Below are 12720 nucleotides of genomic sequence, written 5' to 3' on the forward strand. Positions count from 1 at the left end.
GTTCTCCCGGCTAGGAACGAGATGATCCAGTCCAAGGCTTTACCTTGAATGCCGATGTTGTTGAGGCGTTGTATGAGGGTGTTATGACAGACAGTGTCGAAGGCGACGGAGAGGTCGAGTAGAATGAGGGCCACTGTTTCACCGTTGTCCAGGAGTGCTCGGATGTCGTCGGTCGCCGCAATGAGGGCGGTTTCGGTGCTGTGTTTGGCTCGAAAGCCGTTCTGTGAGGGATCCAGGGAGTTGTTGGATTCAAGGAAGGCTGCGAGTTGGCTATTGACGGCTTTCTCGATGACTTTGGCCGGGAAAGGGAGGAGGGAAATGGGTCGGTAGTTTTTCAGTTCTGAGGGGTCTGCTGTTGGTTTTTTCAGAAGGGCGCTGAGTTCGGCGTGTTTCCATATTTCTGGAAAGGTGGCGGAGTTGAAGGAGCAGTTGATGACGTCGCGGAGATGGGGGGCGATGATGGAGTCAGCTTTGTTGAAGATGTAGTGGGGACAGGGGTCAGAAGGTGAGCCAGAGTGGATTGAGTTCATGAGGCGAATGGTGTCTTCAATGGTGACTGGGTTCCAAGAGTTAAGGTAGTTAGTTGGAAGGGTGGGATCTGAAGGGGGTGGGATGAGTTGTTCATTGGGAGTATTCTTGAAGCTGTTGTGGATGTCGACAATTTTGTTGTAGAAGAAGGAGGATAACGCATCGCAGAGGACTTGGGAGTTAGTGATGTCGTTGGATGCTGCGGGAGGGTTGGTGAATTCTTTGACGATATTGAAGAGTTCCTTGCTGTTATGAGAATTGTTGTCGAGACGGTCCATAAATGCTGATTTCTTGGCGGATCGAATCAGTTGGTGGTGTTTGCGGGTGGCTGTCTTGAGGGAGGTCATGTTGTCTGAGGTTGGTTCTTTTCTCCAATTCTTCTCCAGGGTGCGGCATGTCTTCTTGGATTTTTTAAGGTCATCATTGAACCAGGGAGCCTTCTTGCTGGATGATTTCAACTGGTGTTTTTTCAGGGGTGCTAGTTCGTCTGCACTGTGGGTAATCCACTGCCTGAGGTTGGTGGCCGCTTGGTCTGGGTCCGTTGCAGGGGTGGGAGTATTTAGGCTGAGTGATGTGAGGAGTTGGTCGGTGGTGATTTTGTTCCATTTTCTTCGGAGAATGGGTTGTGGACGGTTGTGGGTCAGGGTTGTTTTGTAGCTGAAGTGAACACAGCTGTGATCCGTCCAGTGGAGAGCTGTAGTGTGATCGAAGGAGATGTGTTTGCTGGAGGTGAAAATAGGGTCGAGCGTGTGTCCGGCTGTGTGAGTGGGGGCGTTAACAAGTTGTTTGAGTCCGAGATTGGCCATGTTGTCCAGAAGGGTGGTGGTGTTGTTGTCGAGAATGTTGTCAAGGTGGTAGTTGAGGTCTCCTAGAAGAATGTAGTTCTCTGAGGCGAGGGCGTGCGGGGTGACGAAGTCAGTGATGACGTCGCTGAATTGAGATCGGGAGCCTGGGGGTCTGTAAGTGTGGTCCTGGGGTCGGTGTGGATCTGAAAGTGGAGGTGTTCGGCGGATGCAAGATTGTCGTCAGAGCTGGTTGTAATTTTGATGGTGTTTCTATGGACGATGGCGAAGCCTCCTCCAGTTTGATCGGTGCGGTCTTTCCGAATGATCTTGTAAGAGTCCGGTATGGCTATGGCGATGTCAGGGGCAGAGGATGCATTCATCCATGTTTCAGTGAGGAAAGCGATGTCAGGTGACGCGGTGTCGATTAGGTCCCAGAGTTCGGTTGCATGTCTGTGGACCGAGCGGGTGTTCAGTAGGATGCATTTCAAGTCGTTGGGTTCGGAGCTGAGTGTGGAGGAAGTGTGTTTGGTGAGGGTCCTGAAGCAGTTGAACTTACAGGAGAGGCAAGAGAATGGGCCGTGGGTACGTCCTGGGGTAGCTGCGCAGCAAAGTGGGGTGCGTCAGGGGTTGAGGGCGAGGAGAGTAGCGGCATCATAAGTTACTCTGGGGGGTTGGGAGCGGCATAGAGCAGGGGGACGGGCGCTGGGCGCGGTCCAGGCACGGACGGGCGCAGACGGGCTTACCTTTGGCGCACCTTCGGCGCAACTGGGGCGCGACCGCTGCGCGTGACCGCTGCGCGCAAAAGCTTCTGTCATAAGTGGATAGTGGAAGGGGAGGGGCGAGGCAGGCTCAGCTGGGAGGCGGGAGCGTGATTGGAGGGACGGGCTTGGACGTCACAAGAAGCAAATGGCTGCAACAATAACAACTACTTAACGCAGGGAGAGGTTGGGGCGAGCAGTGGAGCGCTTATTACAAAATAGTTATTTTACAAATGAAATGGCTGAGACAAAGTAGCGCTATGAGCACAGCACATTAAAAGTATCAGGCGGCGCTATGAGATTGAGCACAGTGCAATGATTAAAGCAGCAAAGCAGCGCTGAGGTCAGAGCACTTTTAAAATACAATACAATGCGGCGCAATGGAAATACAGCTGGAAGAATGCAAAGAGCACAAGCAGCGTAGGAGTAGCGCTACGATACCCAGGAGGACAGAGGGGAGCAACCGGATCTGCACGAGTCAGGACGGTCACCTTGGGATGGGGTCCTTGGGGCTGAAATCGGTCATGGGAGGAAGGCCCGTGGCTCTCTTCACATTTTTTAAAGAAAAGGGGAAAAATGCTCAGGCTCTGGTGGACAGGGCTCCCAGTGCCCACAAATAATAAAGGGAAGGGGGACCACACAGCCCCCCCTCCAAAAAGCAAATTTTTAAAAAGCTGTTGTCTCGTGGGAGGCCCGCCTCCTCCCTGCACCACTGTATAAACACACCTCCTGGCGCGATTTAAGTTGGGGGATTAAGTCCCCATGAATCCTGAGGGTCCCTGGGGGCCAACTAGCCCACCAGGTACCTCCAGTAAGCCACACACAGTGGGATTGTTGAGAGGTCGTGTGAGGCCATGCCCCTTTTTATACCTCTTGGCACACTGCTGGTGGGGTAATGAGGTCTTTTTGTGTCCTGAGGACCTCAGGACTAAAGTGGACCTCATCCCGAGACAAAAAAATAAGGAATCACTGATGAGCACTTCTGGACCTTGTCAGAGGTATGAGCAGGGCCACTGGAATTATGCGACTTTTTGGCTGCACCAACTTTGGCACAAATATACATTTTCCGCTTTAGCCACATAATTCATCATCTGCTGCCTAATCTGCAGATTTGAACAAAAAAGCCTTGTTTCTAACTCAAACAAATCAAACGTTACCAAAAATGCAGCTGCAAGTGTTACAGGATGGTGGAAGGTCCTTTGTAAACCTAGAATGGTCACCTCCTACTTATTGCTAAATGTGGGTGTTAAATTCGTACTAATGGTGTGCAAGCCACTCTCACTTGTTTCTGCACCTCTCTTGCCCCTTTCTGCATTTCTGTTGCATCTTTCTGCACCTTGCTTTCTTTTTCTGCACTTCTCTTGCTGCTTTATGCTTGTCTCTTCTACTTTATGCACTTTTTTGTCTCTTTCTGCATGTCTGTTGCTTCTTTTTGCACCTCACTTGCTTCTTTGTGCACCCCTCTTGTCCCTTTCTGTACCTCTCTTACTTCTTTCTGCACCCTCTTTCCCTTTCTGCATGTCTGTTGCTTCTTTCTCCACCCCTCTTTCCCTTTCTGCATGTGTGTTGCTTTTTACTGTACTTCTCTTGTCTCTTTCTCCACCCCTCTTCCCTCTTTCTGCAACAGTTGCTTCTTTCTGCATTTATATTGCTGCTTTCTGTACCTCTCTTTCTTCTTTCTGCATCCCTTGTGCCTCTTTCTGCACCCCTCTTCTCTTTCTGCACTCCTCTTGCCTATTTCGGCACTTCTTTTGCTGCTTTATGTACCTCTCTTGATTCTTTCTGTACCCCTCTTGCTTCTTTCTCCACCCCTCCTCCCCCATTCTGCATCTCTGTAGCTTCTTTCTGCACCTCTCCTGCCGGTTTTTGCACCTCTGTTGCTTCCTTCTGTACTTCTTTTGTTTCTTTCTGCAACTTTCTTGATTCTTTCTGCATACCTCTTGCCGCTTTCTGTACCCCTCTTCCCTCTTTTTGGACTCCTCTTGCCTCTTCCTACACCTCTGTTCCTTTTCTGCACTTCTTTTGTTTCTTTCTGTACCTTTCTTGCTTCTTTCTGCACCTCTCTTGCTTCTTTCTGCACCCCTCTTGCCTCTTCTACACACCTGTTCCCTCTTTATGCACCCCTTTGCCTGTTTCTGCAACTCTCTTGCCTCTTTTTGCAGTTCTCTTGCCTCCTTCTGTACCTCACTTGCCTCTTTCTGCACATCTCTTACTCTTTCAGCACCTCTGTTGCTTCTTTCTGTACTCTTCTTCCTTCTTTCTGCACCCCTCCTGCCTCTTTCTGTATCTCTCCTGTCCCTTTGTGCACCTCTCTTCCCTTTTTCTGCACCCCTCTTGCATCCTTTTGCACCTCTGTTGGTTCTTTCTGCACTGCTGTTGCTTCTTTCTGCACCTCACTTGCCTCTTTCTGCACTTCTCTTGCTTCTTTCTACACCTCTGTTGCTTCTTTCATCAATTCGCTTGCCTCTTCTGCACCCCCCTGCCTCTTTCTGTACCTCTCTTGCCTTTTTGTGTACCTCGCCTAACTCTTTCTGCTCCCCTCTTGCCTTTTTTAGCACCTCTCTTGGTTCCTTCTGCACTGCTCTTGCTTCTTTCTGCACCTCACTTGCCTCTTTCTGCACTTCTCTTGCTTCTTTCTGCACCTCTGTTGCCTCTTTCTGTACACTTTCTTTTTTCTGCACCTCTTGTACCTCCCTAGTGCTTGGGGATTGATCCAGGAGGGCGATCCCCAAGCAGGCAGCCACCTACTAGGCACCAGGGAGGGGAGAGCGGCCCCTTTGGCAAGGTCCTTTGCTCCCCCATATGAATTTGGGCAAATGTAGTCTTGCTGCACCCCCTGTGGGGCAGATGGGGCAGAAGCCCCCAATCTGCCCCCCTGGGAGGGCAGAAAGCCCACTATACACCAGGGATTTGTGTTTACATTTTAATTAGGTATGGGGTTGCCTAATATGGGCATGCCAATGCACCCATCCCCGGCCACAAAATCACAGTCTTTATGCCCTATGGCCCCCAACCTGCCCCTCCGGGGGAACAGAAAGCACCCTAGATGCCAGAGATTCTTTTTTTTCTAGGCTCGGGGTGGTGGCTGCCCAGAATGGGCATGCAAACGCCCCCACCCTACCACCCAAAGAAATCAAAAGACTTTCTGCCCCCCGGGGAGGCAGATGGGGCAATAGACCTCGATCTGCTCCCAGGGGGGGCAGAAAGCCCACTAAGCACCAGGGATTTTTTATATATATGTGTAGGGGTGGAGGCTGCCCAGAATGGGCATGTCAATGCCCCCACCCAAATACAAAATGCTACAGTCTTTCTGCACCCCCCTGGGAGGCAGATGGGGCAATAGCACCTTATCTGTACCCTCCGGGGGTAAAAAGCCCACTAGCCACTAGGGATTTTCTTTTTTTCCAAAGTTCGGGGTGGGGTCTGCCAAAAATGGACATGCCAATGCCCCCATCCACCTCAAAAAGATGCCAAAGTCTTTCTTCAGGAGGTTCTGGGTAGGGAAACGTTGGGGGATCCACGCAAGCCATAGCTCATTGGACTCCCCCTGGTGTCTAGTTTTCAGAAATGTGTGGGTTTGGTAGGTTTCCCTAGATGGCCGCCGAGCCCGGGGCCAAAAACCCAGGTGACCCCCTTTCAAAAGCAGGTTGTTTTGTGATAGGTCATTTTGATGTCTCATCAATCATTTTAGGCCCTTGCCTGTTGCGGGTACTAGACCAACCCACACAAGTGAGGTACCATTTTTATCGAGAGACCTTGGTAAATACTGTGTAGAAGGAAATTTGTGGATCCACGCAGATTCCAGAACTTTCCCACACAGAAATTTGAGAAAAAAAGATTTTTTCAGCTAAATTTGAGGTTTGCAACTGATTCTGGGTAGGGAAATGTTGGGAGACCCACGCAAGCCGTACCTTGCTAGACTTCCCTGGGTGTCTAGTTTTCAGAAATGTGTGTGTTTGGTAGGTTTCTTTAAATGGCCGCCGAGCCCGGGGCCAAAAACTCATGGTACCCCCCTTGTAAAACCGGGGTGTTTTGTGATAGGTAATTTTGATGTTGCCTCAATAGGTATTGGGCCCTTGTCTGTCGTGGGTACTTGACCCACCCACACACGTGAGGTACCATTTTTCTCGAAAGACTTTGGGGAATGCGGGGTGAGTGGAATTTTGAGGATCCACACACATTCCAGAACTTTCCACCACAGAACTGTGAGGAAAATGTGTTTTTTACATAGTTTTAAGTTTGCAAGGGATTCTGCGTATTAGAACCTGGTGGGAGCCAATCAAGTTACTCCATCCTAGATTTCCCTGGGTGTCTAGTTTACAATAGATATAGGTTTGCTAGGTTTCCCTAAGTACTCGCAGAGCTAGGGTTCAAAATCTACAGCTAGGCACTTTGCAAAAAAAGGGTCAGTTTTCACTGTAAAAATAAAGCGTAAAAATAAAGTGTATCTACGTTGCGTTTTGAGTTGTTTCCTGTTGTGGGCACTAGGCCTACCCACACAAGTGAGGTATCATTTTTTCTCAGGAGACCTAGGGTAACACAGAATTGTAGAGCAACTGTTATTACCTATTGACTATCGATGCATTTCTGCCTTGAAATTTGAAAGACAATGTGTAAAAAATAAGTCATTTTGAAAAATGAGCTATAATTCTCATGCTAGTATGGGTACTCACAATTTCGAAAATGTGCAAATATCTACTGTTTCTAAACTCTATATTTTGTTCCATTTTCGAAATTCACAGGTGTTTGTCATACTGATTTTTCAATGCATATATTTTCCCAAATTAATTGCTGTATACCCGGTACATAATAAAAAACCATTGCAAGACGCTGCTCAGCTATTGGCTCTGGGTTCGTTGGGTTCTTGATGAACCTACAAGTCCCATATATCCCCGCAACCAGAAAGGCCCAGCAGATGTAACAGTATATTGTTTTCAAACTGCTGTCATAATTAAAAGAAGTTACAGGTGAAAATGTTGACACAAATGGCTGTTTTTTTCAACTAATTTACAATTTTTCCTATATTCAACTGTTAGTTTCTATAAAGAAACCTCAACTGATCTACACACATGACCCCTTGCTGATTTCAGATTGTTGTCTACTTTTCTAAAATGAATAGCTTTCCAGGATCCATTATTGCTTTCATACCCATTTCTACCATCAACTGGAAGGAGGTTGAAAGCACAAAAATAGCAAAAATAGGCTATGTCCCAGAAAAATGCCAAAACTGTGTAAAAAATGTTGGCTTTCTGACAAAAGTCTGCTTGTGCCTGAAAGCTGGGAAGATGGTGGTGATTTCATTACCATGCCCCCTTTTTTGATACCATTTGCAGGGTAAAAAACAGACGCTTTCGTCTGTAGTCCTTTTTTCCCATTTTTCCCCCCAAAACTTTTTTTAACTGTATTTGGCTAATTTCTGGGTCTCCTCCAAAGGAATCCACAAACCACGGGTACCTTTAGAATTGACATGTTGTTGGAAGAAAAGGACGCAAATTTGGCGTGTGTACCTTATGTGGTCAAAAAGGTACAGGGACCTAAGCGAAAACTACCCCAAATAGCCCAAAAAAGACTTAGCATAGGGGAGGAAAAGGCCAAGCAGTAAAGGGATTAATGTATATGTATACATATATATATTTGTTCGCATTGCTTGTGTAGCAGCCACCACAAACTCCTGACCAGAGGGCGCGTCGTCACGCCAGACCACCCAAGCTCGGTCCGTATTTATGAAATTTACACTCCTCTGCAAACAAGGATTGACGACAGGCTAGTACAGGCGAAACATGTCCAATCAGCCGACAAATAAAACCTTATATTTGTCAAAACACGGCAATGTCAATCCTTGTTTGCAGAGTAGTGTAAATTTCATACATATAAATATATATATATATACATATATATACAAATATATATATTATATATGTATATATATATATGTGTGTGTGTGTGTATATATATATTACCTACTGGCGGTCATCAGTAGGTAGTTATAGTTAGGAGCTAGTTTCCATAGGAAATTCGCAACATTCTATTTGGAATAATTAGGCGCCGGTTGATGAATCTTCACGAAATTCTCAAAGAAGATGGGGCGCTCCGCTCCTTCCCTGAAATTTTCAGGGTGATTCGTGAAGAAGGGGACAGAGAAAAAAGGGGGTCCCAAAACGTGTTTTTCCCATGCCATTTTCCATAGGGTTCTTTAAGTGAGGCTACAGCCCGAACTGCTGATCGGAATTACACCAAATTGGGCAAAAAGGTAGAGTTTGGTTCGCAGAGTACGCTTTTTGTTAAATGGTGTAAATCCATTCAATAGTTCCTTAGAAAATCAAAATTAAAATCATAGATATAGCTATAGATGAAGTACCGTACGCGTACCGTCCGAGGACAGTACGCGTACCATTACGAGCACGAGCTGCATGCTAATTGGCTAAAAACTGTCTGTCAACACTTCGAACCAGGAAGTGTTGGCAGCCATCTTATGCCTCGGTAGAACCGAGGCACAAGAAAACAGAAAAAGAAACACGAAACACACGAAAAGGGGGCAGGGTAGAAACACCCTGACCCCCTAGGCCTGCTTAGGGGGTCCCAAAAGGACCCCCAAGGCCCCAAAACAAATATATATTTTTTTTAAATCACGGGATATGGGTATGGTACGCGTACCCTGCTGATCCCCCCCAAAAAATTAAGGCACCACAATAATTCCCCTTGAATACTGGGGGTCCCTGGGCGCCAAGTAGCCCACCAGGAACCTCCAGTATGCGCCAGGGGGCTGCCTTGCAGAGACGTGTAAAGAGGCCACGCCACTTTTTACACCTCTCTGTAACGCAGCCCCCTCACGCATAGTGGAGGTTCCTAGTGGGCTAGTTGGCCCCCAGGGACCCTCAGTATTCAAGGGGAATTAGTTCCCCCTCTGATAACGCGCCAGGGGGCTGCCTTGCAGAGATGTGAAAAGAAGCCACGCCCCTTTTTACACATCTCTGCAACGCAGCCCCCTGGCGCATACTGGAGGATGTATGACTTTACAACACATACTTTTACAACGCATGCCTTTACCACGCATTTTTTACAATGCAACATCCTTTACAACGCATTCCATTACAACGTATGCCATTACAACGAATTGTCTAAAAACTACCTTTACAACGCATTCCATTACAACACATACTACCTTTACAACACATACCATTACAACGCATACCATTACATTGCATGTATGATAAGTATTGGATAGTATAGGGGTAAAAATTACTATTCTAACACCAGGGGGTACAACAGTAGGGTAAGTGTTGGATAGTATAGGGGTAAAAATTACTATTCTACCTCCAGGGGGTGCAACAGAAGGGTACGTGTTGGATAGTGTAGGGGTAAAAGTTACTATTCTAACTCTACAGGGTGCAACAGTAGGGTAAGTTTTGGATAATGAAAGGGTACCATGCGTTGTAATGGTATTCGTTGTAATGGTATGCGTTGTAATGACTGCGTTGTAATGAAATGTGTTGTAATGGTATGCGTTGTAGTGTCATGCATTGTGATGGTTGCGTTGTAATGGCATGCGATGTAATGGATCTTGCGTTGTAAAAGTTTGGTTGTAATGGTAGTGCGTTGTAAAAGTTGCGTTGTAAAGGTTGTTTCCCATACTGGAGGTTCCTGGTGGGCTAGTTGGCCCCCAGGGATCCCCAGTATTCAAGGGGAATTAGTTCCCCCTCTGCAAACGCACCAGTGGGCTGCCTTGCAGAGATGTGTAAAGAGGCCTCTCCCCTTTTTACACCTCTCTGAAACACAGCCCCCTGGCGCATACTGGAGGTTCCTGGTGGGCTAGTTGGCCCCCAAGGACCCCCAGGATTCAAGGGGAATTAGTTCCCCCTCTGCAAACGCACCAGGAGTCTGCGTTGCAGAGAGGTGTAATGAGGCTACACCCCTTTTTACACCTCTCTGCAACGCAGCCCCCTGGCGCATACTGGAGGTTCTTGGTAGGCTAGTTGGCTCCAGGGGACCCCCAATATGCAAGGGGAATTAGTTCCCTCTCTGCAAACAGGCCTGGGGCTGACTTGCAAAGAGGTGTAAAAAGGGGCGTGACCTCATTACACCTCTCTGCAACGCAGCCCCCTGGCGCATACTGGAGGTTCCTGGTGGGCTAGTTAGCCCCCAGGGACCCCCAATATGCAAGGGGAATTAGTTCCCCCTCTGCAAACGCGCCAGGGGGCTGACTTGCAAAGAGGTGTAAAAAGGGGCGTGACCTCATTACACCTCTCTGCAACGCAGCCCCCTGGTGCATACTGGAGGTTTCTGGTGGGCTAGTTGACCCCCAGGGACCCCCAGTATGCAAGGGGAATTAGTTCCCAATCTGCAAATGCGCCAGGGGGCTGCATTGCAGAGAGGTGAAAAAGGGGCGGGCCTCATTACACCTCTCTGCAACACAGTCCCCTGACGAATACTGGAGGTTCCTCGTGGCCTAGTTGGCTGCCAGGGACCCCCAAAATGCAAGAGGAATTAATTCCCCCTCTGAAAACGCGCCAGGGGGCTGCATTGCACAGAGGTGTAAAAAAGGGCATGACCTCAGAACACCTCTCTGCAACACTGCCCCCTGGTGCATACTAGAGGTTCCTGGTGGGCTAGTTGACCCCAAGGGACCCCCAGCATGCAAGGGGAATTAGTTCCTCCTCTGCAAACGCTCCAGGGGGCTGCATTGCAGAGAGGTGTAAAAAGGTGCGTGGCCTCATTACACCTCTCTGCAATGCAGCCCCCTGACACATACTGGAGGTTCCTGGTGGGCTAGTTGGCCCCCAGGAACCCCCGGTATGGAAGGGGAATTAGGTCCCCCTCCGCAAATGCACCAGGGGGCTGCGTTGCAGGGAGGTGTAAAAGGGGCATGGCCTCATTACACCTCTCTGCAACACATATTTATGGTCAGTGACATAACACATGACATCACTGATGACATCTCAAATGACATCATTGATGACATCATCCTTGTGAAAGAGTGGCAGACCTCCTCTCGGCATAATATAACCTTTGATACACACATTCAAAAATAGAAACTAAAATTTTCAAAAAAATTGAGATACCAATACCAGTAATTCCACCACCTACATACACATCCACTCATTCATCAACAGTTCTATATAGTCATTCATACATGTACTCACTCATCATTTGTGCTCATACACCTATACATCCTGTTACACACCGACACTCATCCATAGAGTTACTGACACACATACTCACACATGCAATAAACTATCAAACATCCATTTATTTCCATATACAGCTATACACACACAACTACACTTACTTTTACAGAAACGTACACATACTTACTCTCTTAAACAATGACATATAGAAACACATAATTATTTATACAGGAACTCTTCCAATCTCTCACTCTCACATATAATCACTTATATACATCAATACTCACATATACTAGATTAAAACATATGTAGTTACTCATAAAGATACTATTGAGACGGTCATTCAATCACTAACACACCCATACACACACTCATCCACCCATACAGTCCTGCACACATGCTGTCTTCAAAACACATACACAAAATCAATCAAAGGGCTGTCCCTGGATAGATACAACAAAAATTCTAATTCCAGCACGAGGGGGGTATTATAACCTCATCCACGACTCCCTCTAGGACCTACTGGTCGCTATACTGTGGTGTATTCTAATTCAAGAATAAACTACCATCAAAGACCCACCCATAAACTGAAAAAAGTGTGGGAAGGAAAGAAAGCAACACCAAGGGGGATGCTGACTGGTACTCGCCAGCAAACCCACAGACTGAGTGAGGAATTGCTCACTGAGATACTTGAACTCGAGAGACTATTAAAAGAGACAGCGCGATCACAGACGCTAAAGAACAACTAGCGAGAATACAGGGTGATTTACTAAAATATAAGACCTACATGGTAAACCAGAAAATCAAAGGTTTAACAAGGAATCTGGACGTTTCACACACAAGTGGGCATACCCGTATGTAGAAGACAGATACTACCAGACAACAACTGAGCAGGTTCACCATCAGAACCAACAGAGGGGTGGTCCTAGACAGACAAGACGAACCCTGTCCAATTGGGCATTTGACCACAACGGTAGCGAAGAGAAAGAGCAAGGAGAACAACAAGCTACAACTTCCAATCAGAATAGAGTCAGATTGACCCCGGACACAAGATCTAACGAGGACCTTGGCGATTTGTTGAGGTCTTTGTTAGGGCAACCCCACAGGGGGAATATAGGTGGCGAGGGCCCAGCTCTGAGAGGCAGAGGCAGGTGCAGAGCAACCCACATACCAACATGGCAGACATACTCTCCCCGCAACATGCGCAGTTGAGGCAGAACACATCAGTAGAACCTTCTGGAGCTGCTGCGCGCTGTGCCCAGCACTATGACAATGATATTGTGGTGAATCTGTCTAGTTACACACTGTCCCGGGATGACTCTAGAGTGCTGAACAAGGGGTTGGATACACGTAACTGGGTATGGGCTCCCAGGCAGCAAGGCCAAACCCTGCCTAAATTCTATTATAAAACAACTGCCAGTGCTGCCAATGTGAATCACAATTTCTATTTATATCAACCACATACGAATTAAACGCTATGTAGGCGGACTCTTTTTTCAAAATTAATCTCTTTGATTTTAATTT

The sequence above is a fragment of the Lissotriton helveticus genome, chromosome 9 (assembly GCF_964261635.1).
Source record: "Lissotriton helveticus chromosome 9, aLisHel1.1, whole genome shotgun sequence".
Lineage (NCBI taxonomy): Eukaryota > Metazoa > Chordata > Amphibia > Caudata > Salamandridae > Lissotriton > Lissotriton helveticus.